Source organism: Jaculus jaculus, chromosome 9 (assembly GCF_020740685.1).
Source record: "Jaculus jaculus isolate mJacJac1 chromosome 9, mJacJac1.mat.Y.cur, whole genome shotgun sequence".
In the NCBI taxonomy this organism is placed as follows: domain Eukaryota; kingdom Metazoa; phylum Chordata; class Mammalia; order Rodentia; family Dipodidae; genus Jaculus; species Jaculus jaculus.
In genome coordinates, this window is record NC_059110.1 from 54653403 (window position 1) to 54665556 (window position 12154).

A 12154-nucleotide genomic window follows, 5' to 3' on the forward strand; every position below is an offset into this window, starting at 1 on the left:
CTTTTCAGCTTCATGAGATCCCATTGGTATTGGTGTCTTTTCCATTCCTATATCATGGAATGCTCCTCCTATGTATTCCTTCAGTAGTATCTGAGTTTCCAGTGTTATATTGAGGTCTTTAAACCATTTAGACTTGATTGTTGTATATGGAGAGATGTGTGGATCAAGTCTCAATTTATTGCATATGGTTATCCAGTTTGTCCAGCACCATTTGTTGAAGATGCTGTCCTTTTTCCAGCCTATATTGGTAGGGCCTTTATCAAATATCATGTAGCTGTAGTTACTTGACCAAAGTCCGGGTCCTTGATTCTATTCCATTGCTCTATACTCCTGTTTTTATGCCAGTACCATGCTGATTTTTTATTATTATGGTTTCATAATATAGTTTTAGATCAGGTATGGTGATGCCTCCAAAAGTGTTTCTTTTGCTGAGAATATGCTTGGGTATCCAAGGTCTTCTGCTTTTCCAGATAAATTTTGAAATCAATATTTCTATCTCTGTGAATAACATTGTTTGGATTTTGATGGGAATTGCATTAAATCTGTATATTGCCTTTGGTAGGATTGCCATTTTCACAATGTTAATTCTGCCTTTCCAGGAGTAGGTCTATCCCAGGTTTTGACCATTTCAAGTCTTTCCATTTTCTTAAATCTTCCTCAATTTCTTTTTTGAGTGTTTTTATGTTCTTATTGTATAGATCTTTTACTTCATTGGTTAATGTTATTCTAAGGTTTTGTTGTTGTTTTTGTCATTGAAAATGGGACAATGTCACGTATTTCTTTCTCTGTATCTTTGTCATTTGAATATAGAAAGGCTACTGATTTCTGTGCATTGATTTTGTATCCTGCTACTTTGCTGAAGGAGTTTATCACTTTTAAGCATTTTGGGATGGAGGCTTTTGGGTTTCTTACAAATAGAATCATGTTGTCTGAGAATAAAACTAACTTCACTTCTTCATTTTATTTCTTTCCCTTGTCTTATTGCTTGAGCTAGGACTTCCAGTACTATATTGAAGAGATGGGCTGAATGTGGATACCCCAGTCTTGTTCCTGATTTCAATGGGAATTCCTTCAGTCTCTCTCCATTAAGTTTCACTTGCCCTTTAGGAGATATAAACCGACCATGAAGTTTCTCTCCAATGTTTTGATCATGAAGTGATGTTGTATTTTTTCAAAGGTATTTTCTGCATCTATCAAAATGATTATGTGGTGTTTGTGTTTAACTTTGTTTATGTGGTATATTACATTGAGAGATTTCCTTATTTTGAACCACCCCTGCATTCCTGGGATAAAGCCCCCTTGATCAAGGTCGATAACACTTTTGATATGTTGTTGGATTCAGTTTGCAAAGATTTTGTTCAGTATTTTTGCTTGTAAGTTCATCAGGGAAACCGGCCTTTATTTTTCTTTTCTTGTGGCATCTCTGCCTGGTTTTTGTATTAGGGTGAAACTAGCTTCATAGAAGGAGTTGGTGAGCTTTCTCTATTCTCCTATTGTGTGGTATAGTTTGAGAAAGATTGGTTTCCATTCTTCCATGAAATTTTTCCAGAATTCAGAGGACAAGTCATCTGGTTCTGGACTATTCTTTTTAGGGACTTTTTTTTATTAGCTTTTCAATATTTATGGGGTAATAGATTTGTTTAGGAGATTAATCTGCTCCGAGTTTAGCTTTGGTAGATGGTATGTGTCTAGGAATTTATCCATTTCTTCCATAATATCCAGTTTTGTGTGTAGAGGTTTTTGAAGTAAGACCTGATAATTGTCCAAGTTTCACTTATTTCTGTTGTGATCTTTCCTTTTTCATTTCTAATATTGTTAATTGAAAGTGTCTCTTTTGGGCTGGAGAGATGGCTTAGTGATTAAACGCTTGCCTGTGAAGTCTAAGTACCCCGTTTCGAGGCTTGATTCCCCAGGACCCACGTTAGCCAGATGCACAAGGGTGCCCACACATCTGGAGTTTGTTTGCAGTGGCTTGGCGTGCCCACTCTCCTCTCTCTCTCTGCTTCTTTCTCTCTCTGTCTGTCACTCTCAAATAAATAAAAATAAACAAACAAAAAAAGAAAGTGTCCCTTTTATTCACTTGATGCAATTGGTCTGGGAACTGTCAATCTTGTTTATTTTTCAAGGAACAAACTCTTTGTTTCTTCAATTTTCTTGTTTTCTTAGTTTCCAATTTATTTATTTATTTATTTATTTATTTATTTATTTATTTATTTATTTTTGATTCTTTTTGGTTTTTCGAGGTAGGGTCTTGTTCTAGCACAGGCTGACCTGGAATTCACTATGGAGTCTCAGAGTGGCCTTGAACTCATAGCAATCCTCCTACCTCTACCTATCGAGTGCTGGGATTAAAGGCGTGCACCACCATGCCTGGCTTATTTTCCAATTTATTAATTTCTTCTCCTATCTTAATTACTTCTTCCTGTATAGAGCTTTTTGGGTTTGATTTTTCTTGTTTTTCCTGTGCCTTTAAGTGAATGGCTAAGTTATTGATTTGGGATCTCTCTGTCTTTGTTATGAAGGCATTTAGTGCTATGTATTTTCCCCTGAGGACTGCATTTATTTTATCCTATAAGTTTTGTTACAATATATTCTCATTGTCATTAATTTATAGAAATTTTGGAATTTCATTTATTTTGTCCCTTACCCATTTATTGTTTGAAAGTGTTCTATTCAGTTTCCTGGCACTGATGTGATTCTTGTTGAGTCTTTTGTGGTTAATTTCCAGCAATATAGATAGCATTGTGATTTGATATCATGCAGGGGATTATGTCAATCTTCCTAAATATATGGAGGCTGGCTTTGTGACCCAGTATATGATCTATTTTAGAAAACGTTCCATGGGCTGCTGAGAAGAATGTGTAGTCTGTTGATTTGGGGTGAAATGTTCTGTAGATGTCCATTAGATCTAAATGTTCTATGGTTTTGTTGCGTTCTCTCACTTCCCTGTTGAGTTTCTGTTTGGATGATCTATGTATTGCTGATAATGGTGAATTGAAGTCCTCAAGTATGATGCTGTTAGTGGTTATTTCTGTTTTATTGTTGAGTTGGTTGGTTTTGTTTTATGAATTGTATTGCACCTGTGTTTGGTGCATAAATATTGATGATTGTGATATCCTTTTGATGGATTGTTCCCTTGATCAGTAGGAAGTATAATTCTTTGTCTTTTTTGATTATATTTGGTTTGAAGTCTATTTTATCAGATAATATTGTAGATAGACCTACTTGCTTCTTATTTCCATTTTCTTGGAATATAATTTTCCACCCTTTTACCCTGAGGATGTATCTGTCTTTAGTGGTGAGATGGGTCTCTTGAAGGCAACACATTATGGGGTCTAATTTTCTGATCCACCCTGTTAGCTTGTGTCTCTTGATGGGTGAATTAAGTCCATTGATATTTAGGGTAATGACTGTGAGGTTTGATTTGATTCCTGCCATATTATGTTGGTTGTGTTTTGTTGTTCTCATGGACTTTGAAGTTTTTGTGCTTTCTCTGAGTTTGTTTATTGTGATATGTTTCTTGTAGGCACTTGAGGTTGATTATTTGATACTTCTGTTTAGTGATTTTCCTGTGCTATTCTCTGTATGTTTGGTTTTGTGTTCCTATAGTTGTAGAGCTGAGTTTTGTCATGAAAAGTTTTTCTTTCACCATCTGTTATGAGGGGTACTTTTGCTGGGTAAAGTATTTTGGGTTGGAAGCCATAGGTTCTTAGACTTTGCAGTGTTCCATTCAGGGTTTCAGGCTTTAAGGGTTTCCATTGAAATGTCTGAAGTAATTCTGATGTGGTTACCTTTAAATATGATGTGCTGTTTTTCCCTGGATGTTTTTAGGATTTTCTCTTTGATGTCAATGTTTAGAGTCTTAATGACCATCGTCTTGGAGCCTTTATTCCATTGGTGCAGTATATTTGGAATTCTCTTAGCTTCTTGTATCTTAATGGGCCTTTCTTTTGAGTGAATGGGAAAGTTTTCTTTGATAATTTTGTTAAATAAGTTCTTCATGTTGTTGGTCTAAATTTCTTCCCCTTCTGGTTTTCACATGATCCAACTGTTAGGATGTTTAATTGTATCCCATGATTCCCTCATGTTCTGATCACAGAAATTTTTGAACTTATTGAAACTTCTGAACTCTTGAACTGTTTCCTCTGATTTGTCTTCCAGATCTGAGTTTTTATACTCCACATGGCTGACTATTCTTGAGAGCTTCTAAAGAATTTTGGGCTTGTTCAATTAGGTTTGCATTTTCTACTACTTTTCTACATATGGTTTCCCTCCCTCTGTCAAGTTCACTTTTCAGATAATTTTCTGATTTTCTTGATGCTTCTTGGTATTTATACTTGCATTTCTTTGTTTCTTCATGTAGCATATCCAGCTGGTGTTTTATGTCTCCCCCCCTTTTTTTCCTGCCATCCTTCATGTCCTTTAACTGTGTTTGGACCCCTTCCATCTTCATATCTATTAGGTCTAGTCTAGTGATGACTGCATCCACATGATTACTTGTCCTTTGTTGCTTTTTGCAAGTTCTACCAGTAGCTTGGTTAGGGTTACATTGCTCATAACTTCATTTTGGGGTTCTGATCTTAATGTCTCTTCTGTGTTTTGATTAGTGATATTCTTTGTAGGACTGGGTGATCTTATTGGATTTTCTTGCATTTGACTTTTTATGTTTTCCTTTTGTGCTGTGCTCTGCCCACCACAATGTGGGGGCAGGGAGAATGAGACTGTGGTTGTGATGAGGGAAGTGGTGCTGGTTTGCGAGTGTGGGCACTGGGGCACAGCCCAGCAGGTCTGATGTCATATGGGGTTGGGGTGCAGTGGAGTGGATCTGAGGTGGAAGGGGTGTTGAGTGGAATGGATCTGAGTTCCCAGTGGGGCAGGGAAAATCTGAAGATGCATGGAGGTGGGATGAAGAAGAGAGGGTTTGAGGTTGTGTGGGGACAGAGTGTTGTGGAATTGGGAGGGTCTTACATCGTGTGGAGGTGGGGTGGAGCCGATCTGAGTTTGCGCAGGGGTGGGGCGAAGCTAAGAGGATCTGAAGTCAAGTGGGGCAGGGTGGAGCAGAGAGGGCTTGGGGTCTTTCAGGGGCAGGGCAGGGCAGATCAGAGAGAGTCTGAAGTCACAGGGGCCTGGGTGGAGTGGAAAGGGTCTGAATTCACACAGGGCAGGGCAGAGCAGAGAGGGTCTGAAGTGGAGCAGGGGTAGGGCTGAGCAGAGATGGTTTGAAGTCATATGGGGGCAGAGTGGAATGGATCTGAGGTTGTGTGGGGGCGGGGAGATATGGAGAGGATCTGAGGTCATGCAAGTGGGAAGGGGTATCCAGGTGATCACCTGTGCCCAATGGCACAGATATAACTATTGGTCTGGGTCCCCTTGCCTGCAATTAGTATGAGAGTACCCTGTGGCCTGGACTATGGCTGGGCCCACTGCTTGGGGGTCTGGTGGGTTGCTGGAGAGTATGAGAATCAGTCAATTTCCTTTTTTGCCCCCCCACACCTTCCCACTGATGATCTGTTAGAGACTGCTATCCCTTGAAAGACCCAGTGAACATTTAATGTCTTGCCTTTCTTTCCCCAGGAGGTGCTGTGTGGTTAGGCAGACACTATCCTGATCAAACGTTTTTGAGTTTATTTTGTGTGTGTGTGTGTGTGTGTGTGTGTGTGTGTGTGTGTGTGTGTGTTTTCATTATATAGGCCTTTCACACCCTTGGTTAGTGTTATTCCAAGGTATTTATTTTTTGTTGCTGCTATTGAACATGGGACAGCTTCACTGATTTCTTTCTTTAGATATTTGTCCTTTGCATATAGAAAAGCTACTGAATTTTGTGCACTGATTTTACATTCTGCCACTTTATTGAAGGAATTAATCACATTTAGAAATTTTTGAGATGGAGACTTTTGATTCACTTATGTACATGATCATGTCATCTGTAAATAGACTTCAGTTGTGTTTTTACTTTCCAATTTGAATCCCTTTATTTCTTTCTTCTGTCTCATTTCCCCTGTATTGTTCCTGATCTCAATGGAAACTCCTTGTATTTTTTTCCCATTAAGTATTTGGGCATTTGGTGCTTTACATATAGCCTTTATTATGTTGAGATATAACTCCCCCTTGCTTATTCTTTCCAGTGTTTTGATCATAAAGTGATCTACTTCAGTGAAGAGCTCTTAGGAGCCTCTGAATCTCTACTTTGGTAGGTGTTCAGCATCCTCAGGGTCTGCCTTCTACACCCTAGTACTGATTATCAGGAATAGCATGGAAGAAGCATTCTTGCACATATCCCCATACCTCTGTGGATTTAGCTATTGTTTGGCTGAAGAGTGAGAGGTAATTTATCTCCTCCAGTCTTGCTACCTCTGAAAAAGAACAGATTTGCCAATGGAGAATGAAGTCAGTATAGTTTAAATGCTACAAACATTATTAAGTTAGTGAGAATTTGATGTGTGTAACCCCTCTTAGCCAAAGTCTAGTGAAAGCTTGATACTGTAGAACATAATCTTTGTCTCCATAGGATTCTGATTTTGTTCCTAATTCCAGATATGGGTTCCTTTACACTGAGCAGATTTCTTAGCCAATTAGGAAGCAATTGATTCCCTACTGTGGCTTTGTGGTGTTTACATGTCAGGCTCTTTTCTTCTGAGTAGTTTAGACCTTTGGTTGCTCAGACAATTGTTGGCCATTTTTTTTCCTGTAGCTTATGTAGTGCTTTCCAGCACTAGACAAGCTAACTATCTGGGGACTGGCTTTCTTCTTAATTCTAGCCAAGTGTCTCTATGTTCTTTGTCAACAGCAAAGGGGGTCTTCAGCAATAGGGTTTCAATTTTTGTCTGAGGCAGTTAATCAAGTGCTTTGACCAAAAACTGGCTTGGTTTGGGGACCTCATAGGTTTCTCGATCAATAGCTCAGTGTGGGTAGCAAAGAGTCTCTGTTATTGGGAATTACAGGTAAGAGACAGAAAAAAAAAATTCTTTTGAGCCTCACCTGAGCCCTAATTTTCAGGTGCTCCCCCTTTACTCCTTTTGAAGGTTATATCTTTCAGGTTATCTCCAAGGATAAAGGTTTCTATGGTATCAGATCATTTTGGGTTTAATTTTGTGTTCGTTTCTCTCCCTTCCCTTCCTCCCCACCAAGTATGCCCTGATGAGTCTTTTGATTTCATTGATGTCTGTTGTGACCTCTATTTTTTCATTTCTGATTTTGTTAATTTGAGACTCCCCCCTCTTTTTTCTGCTTGATCAAATTGGCCAGGGTTTTATCAATCTTGTTTATTTTTTTCAAAAATGTCAGCTCTTCATTTAATCAATTTATTTTATTTTATATTTTAGTTTCCAATTCATTTTCTTCTAGGGATTTGAATTCATGCTTGCATTGACAAGCAATCTGTAGTCTCAGGGTGGCTTCAAACTCGTAGTTATCCACTCACCTATGCCTCCCCCAGTGTTGGGATAAAAGGTGAACACCACCACATTCAGCCTAAACCACATTCTTTAACATGCTTCTGTATAACTGCTGACACTTGGGAGCCATGGCTGGCCCTAGGACCCCAACACATGGATCCACCTGGCCCTTCAAACAGCAAGTGCAACTTGGAAGACTAAACCAAGTCAAGGCCTGTGACCCAAGCTGTGGCCCCTCTCCCATGGGTATGGGCACCTAGGGACCCTATCCCAGATGTGAAGGCATTTAGGACTATGAATTTTTCCCTTAGGACTGCCTTCATTGTTACACATAAGTTTTTGTAGGTTGTATTTTAATTTTCATTCAATTCTAGGAAATTTACAATTTCTTCTTTGATTCTTCTACAACCCATTCATTGTTTAAAAGTGTGTTGTTTAGTCTCCAGTAGCTGGTGGAGCTGTTGAGTTTTCTCTTTGTTGCTAATTTCTAGCTTTGAAGCATTGTCATCTGATATGATGTAGGAAGTTACTTTGATCTTCTTCAATTCATGAAGGAATGCTTCAATGACATTCCATACAAACTCTTAGGAACATATTAAGTACAACATAATATTAGCTAATAATGGTAGCTAACAGTGTATATCATTGGTGCACACTGGCCATGTAGATATGCCTCTGAGCACCTCACCTAAGTGTTCCTTACCACCTTAACCCTTCATGAGGACCCATCCACACAGATTCTACTGTTATACTTATTTTGCAGATGAACAAAATCAGAGATCCTTTATTTTGTCCATGATCTTGTGGCAGAGGGTAGACACAAGCTAGAGGACACATCTCACATCCACAGCTTTCTTATATATAATATACCATGTTGTAATTTTAAAAATTAAAATTGCATGACAATTGATATTATAGCCTATTTTTCCTATATTGGTCATTTCAATTTCTACAAATATGTAGAAAAACAATCACAGTTATTTGAGAATACAAAACATAACTATTGGTTGAATATTTGAATAATTGCTTGCTCTTCCTTTTCTAACCCAAGATAAAGGAAATCGTAGGTAGTTTGTAGGATGTCAACATCAAAAAACTTATGTGAAGATTGTTTACATATTCAGCCTACCAGTTCTTAATTGGTATACAATAAACAACAGGTGAAGCTTCATATGAATGGAGAAAATATTATATATACTTAAGAAAAGTAAGTTACTAATGACAGAATGAAAAATAATATGCAATATTCACCATACAAATAACTGAACTGATGTTTCAATTAGTCCATTAAATAGATCTACTTTTCAGAAAATCAAATTTCAATTATTTCTATGAAGATTAAAAATAACATTATAGATTTTACCACAGAAAGAAGTTCTGAAATGAATGTGTGTGTGTGTGTGTGTGTGTGTGTGTGTAGGTATAGAAGCATAAATTACCTATAAATTCTTTGAACACTATCCCAGACCAAAAAATATAATAGAATATATAACCATCTGGTTTATAGAAAAAAAAAGAGAGATAGAAATGTGTAAATTAAACATTAAGATCTCCCCATGGCAAATTAGTCCAGAGAAAAATCCATAGAACTGCAATGACTGCTTGGAAGAAAGTAATGTGAATATACAAAGAAAAATGCAAATAAATGTTGTTTGCTTATGATAACCAGCTTATTCATAGCAAAGACATGGTGATAGTACTATAAAAAAGATATAGAAGAAATGTAAAATTGGCATATAAGAAGTCTCTTAAATAATAATGAACTAAAAGCATATAAATATGAAAACTAAATGTTATCAATTGTAAATAATTTCCTTTCAAAATAAATTGAAATGACATTATTGTTTGGTCTTTCAAAGTAAAAATCCCATGTTCTAAGACAAAAGTTGTTTTCATTTTCCCTTTACATTTATTTTTCTTTTCCTAACAGCTCCTTTCCTTTTCATAAATTATAAAGTATTTTCCTAAAAGTCTACCATGAAGCTTCCATTCTGTCCTGCTCCGCCCATGTTTGTGAGAATTTAGTCCAAATCTCCACCACTTGTTACTGACATCATGGGGTGAAGCTGAGCTGGGGATTGTACCTAGAGCCTTGCTTATCCTCAGCATTTGCTCTACTACTGAGCTATATCCTGAGCATCCTGTTGAGCTATTTGTGGCTTGACTGACTTTATCCTGGAAGGTATTAGAAGTGCTCTGCCAAAGCTATCTGCAAAGTGTCAAAAACCCTAACCTACCTGTCTTCATTATCTGTTATTTTTGACTGCTACTCAAAATTTTATACTCTTTCCAAATCCACTTCCTCAGACTCTCACCTTCTTTATCACCTTGTTTCACTGCTTTCTTTCTGTCCTGTGAGGATTTGTTGACCCAGAACATTGACCTTCATTTTTTTTTTAGTTGCATTCTTTTCTTAATATACTCACACTCATGGCCTGGATTGTCTTATTCTAAAGTTCAAAAGTCTGCCTTAAACCATCATTCCCACCTCTTTCTGCATTCTGTGAAAAGAATGGGTTTTAATATTGAAAACTCATTTTCCAAACAGGAAAGTCTGGTTAGTTTAAATTTAGCATTATCTTATCCACCAATATTTGAATTAATTTATTTCTGATATTGCATTATTTATTCATTTTCCTATTTGCCAAAATACATCTACAAAAGATGAAGCTTGTCAGCCTGGTTTTCTGTGTGGTTCCTGATGACAACATATATAAAAATGATAGATAGCATGGCTTATATTGCATACATATGCTTCTTCTATGTACAGTCCCTGATTATGTACACATACATTACACACACACACATTCTGATAAGTGTTACATGTGCTCTCTGAGGATGAATCAATAAAACCCAGTGAATTTAGAATAACATAAATATATATATATATATATATATATATATATATATATATATATATATACAAACATATATATATATTATTGGCTTTCCCAGAGACAGAAAGACAACAGGTCATACAAGTTACCTTTATTATTAGTAGGATCTTTTTCTATTTTATGATCATATAAAATGCAAAATAAACACCTGTACACATATTTCCTCTTATATACTATGGTCTAATTTGAATCAACTGTTACATAGTTAATGTTTAAGGACCCAAAAGATACAAATAGAACGGAAAAAAATTGTCAGATAATTCTTTTGTGCATACATATATAAAGAGACATTTGAGCCTAATATAATATGTGAGAAGTTCTCTTGTTAATTTGGTTTAGAACTTGTTCCTGCTTTACTGATTTGCTGTAAGTTTATTGGAGCCAGCTTGACAGAGGCAGGTGGTGATGGAAAGGCAATTGTCCTCTTTAAGGCAGCTCTCCAGAAGCAAGTATATGCTCTTGAGGGCAAAGAGATGAATTACATAAACACAACATTTTCATATTTATTAGATAAACTACTATTTTTTCACCCACAGAGATCTCATAGAAAGCACATCTACTTATTTTTTGGTAGTGGAGAGAGCTCACTACCAAATTTGAATTTCCTGCCTAGCAAGAGTTTTGTAGTTAGAACATTTTCATTGACAGTAAATATAAATGTGCAATTGTCTGATAGTTACTTTTTTGCTTGTTTGTTTTTTGAGGTAGGGTTTTGCTCTAGCTCAAGCTGATCTGGAATTTACTATGTAGTCTCCAGGTGGCCTTGAACTCACAATGATCCTCCTACCTCTGCCTCCAAAGTGCTGGGATTAGAAGCATGCACCAAAATACCTGGCTTGATATGTATTATTCCTCTTTTAGAAATAAACCTGAAGCAGATGTCTTAATATCTGTTCTATGACTGTTTCTCCTTTCCTTTTCCTCCCTCAGTACTATAACAGGACTGCTGCCATAGCAATGCCTGAGACTCCAGGCATAAAATAGTTAAAAAGGAAGAGATAACAAAAACAAAATATTTCTAGGTATGTTTTATTGGACATAACTGTATCACTTAGCCACTTGTAGATTTAAGATAAACTTTTTAGGTATCAAATTACAAATAATTAGACAAAAGTGAACCTGGCAATATATAAATCAATTTTTCTAAATATCTTTATGCAGGAGCAAAATAACTACTGGCAGGAATAAAAGCTTTTAGTAGAGAAAGAAACACCAAGGCATGAAGAGACTGTTAATGCTAATAGAACTGAAAACTTTAAGCAGATTTAGAGAACTATTCTCAAGAAATAGCTATTAGTCAATAGAATGTAATTTGTATTACTGGGACAAGGGGGAGTCAGGGAGGCTGTGAAGGCCATCTCTGACATGCATACATGGACATTTTGAGTTATGTGTATTGCAGAGATCCAGTATTGTGTTTTGGCATTATTTAATGCTTAAGCCTCAGTAGAAATGGCAATATAAGCACATCACCATCCTGGGGAGACAAGGCGAAGGGATACAGGAGAGTCAGAAGAGAATTTTAGGAGCATAAAGCTTTCCCTGTGTCACATAAATCACCTGGTTCCTTTCACATTTCCACTCCCTTTCAGTTGCAACCACAGAAAATAGGCTTTGAATGATTTTGTATCCTGTAACTGACAACATCTGCTACCTACTGTAATCATATCCATTTTTCGGACTAAATAAATGTGTAAGCACAGGGAAATCGCTGTGGCAAATTTAGTGACATACTGCCATGGTGTTTCAGTTTTAAACTTGGGATTCAAGATACACATGGCTATAGCAAGATTATGCCAGGTTGGACTTTTGGAAATAAACTACCAACCAATGAGTTTGGTTTCTAAAATAATTCTGACTTAC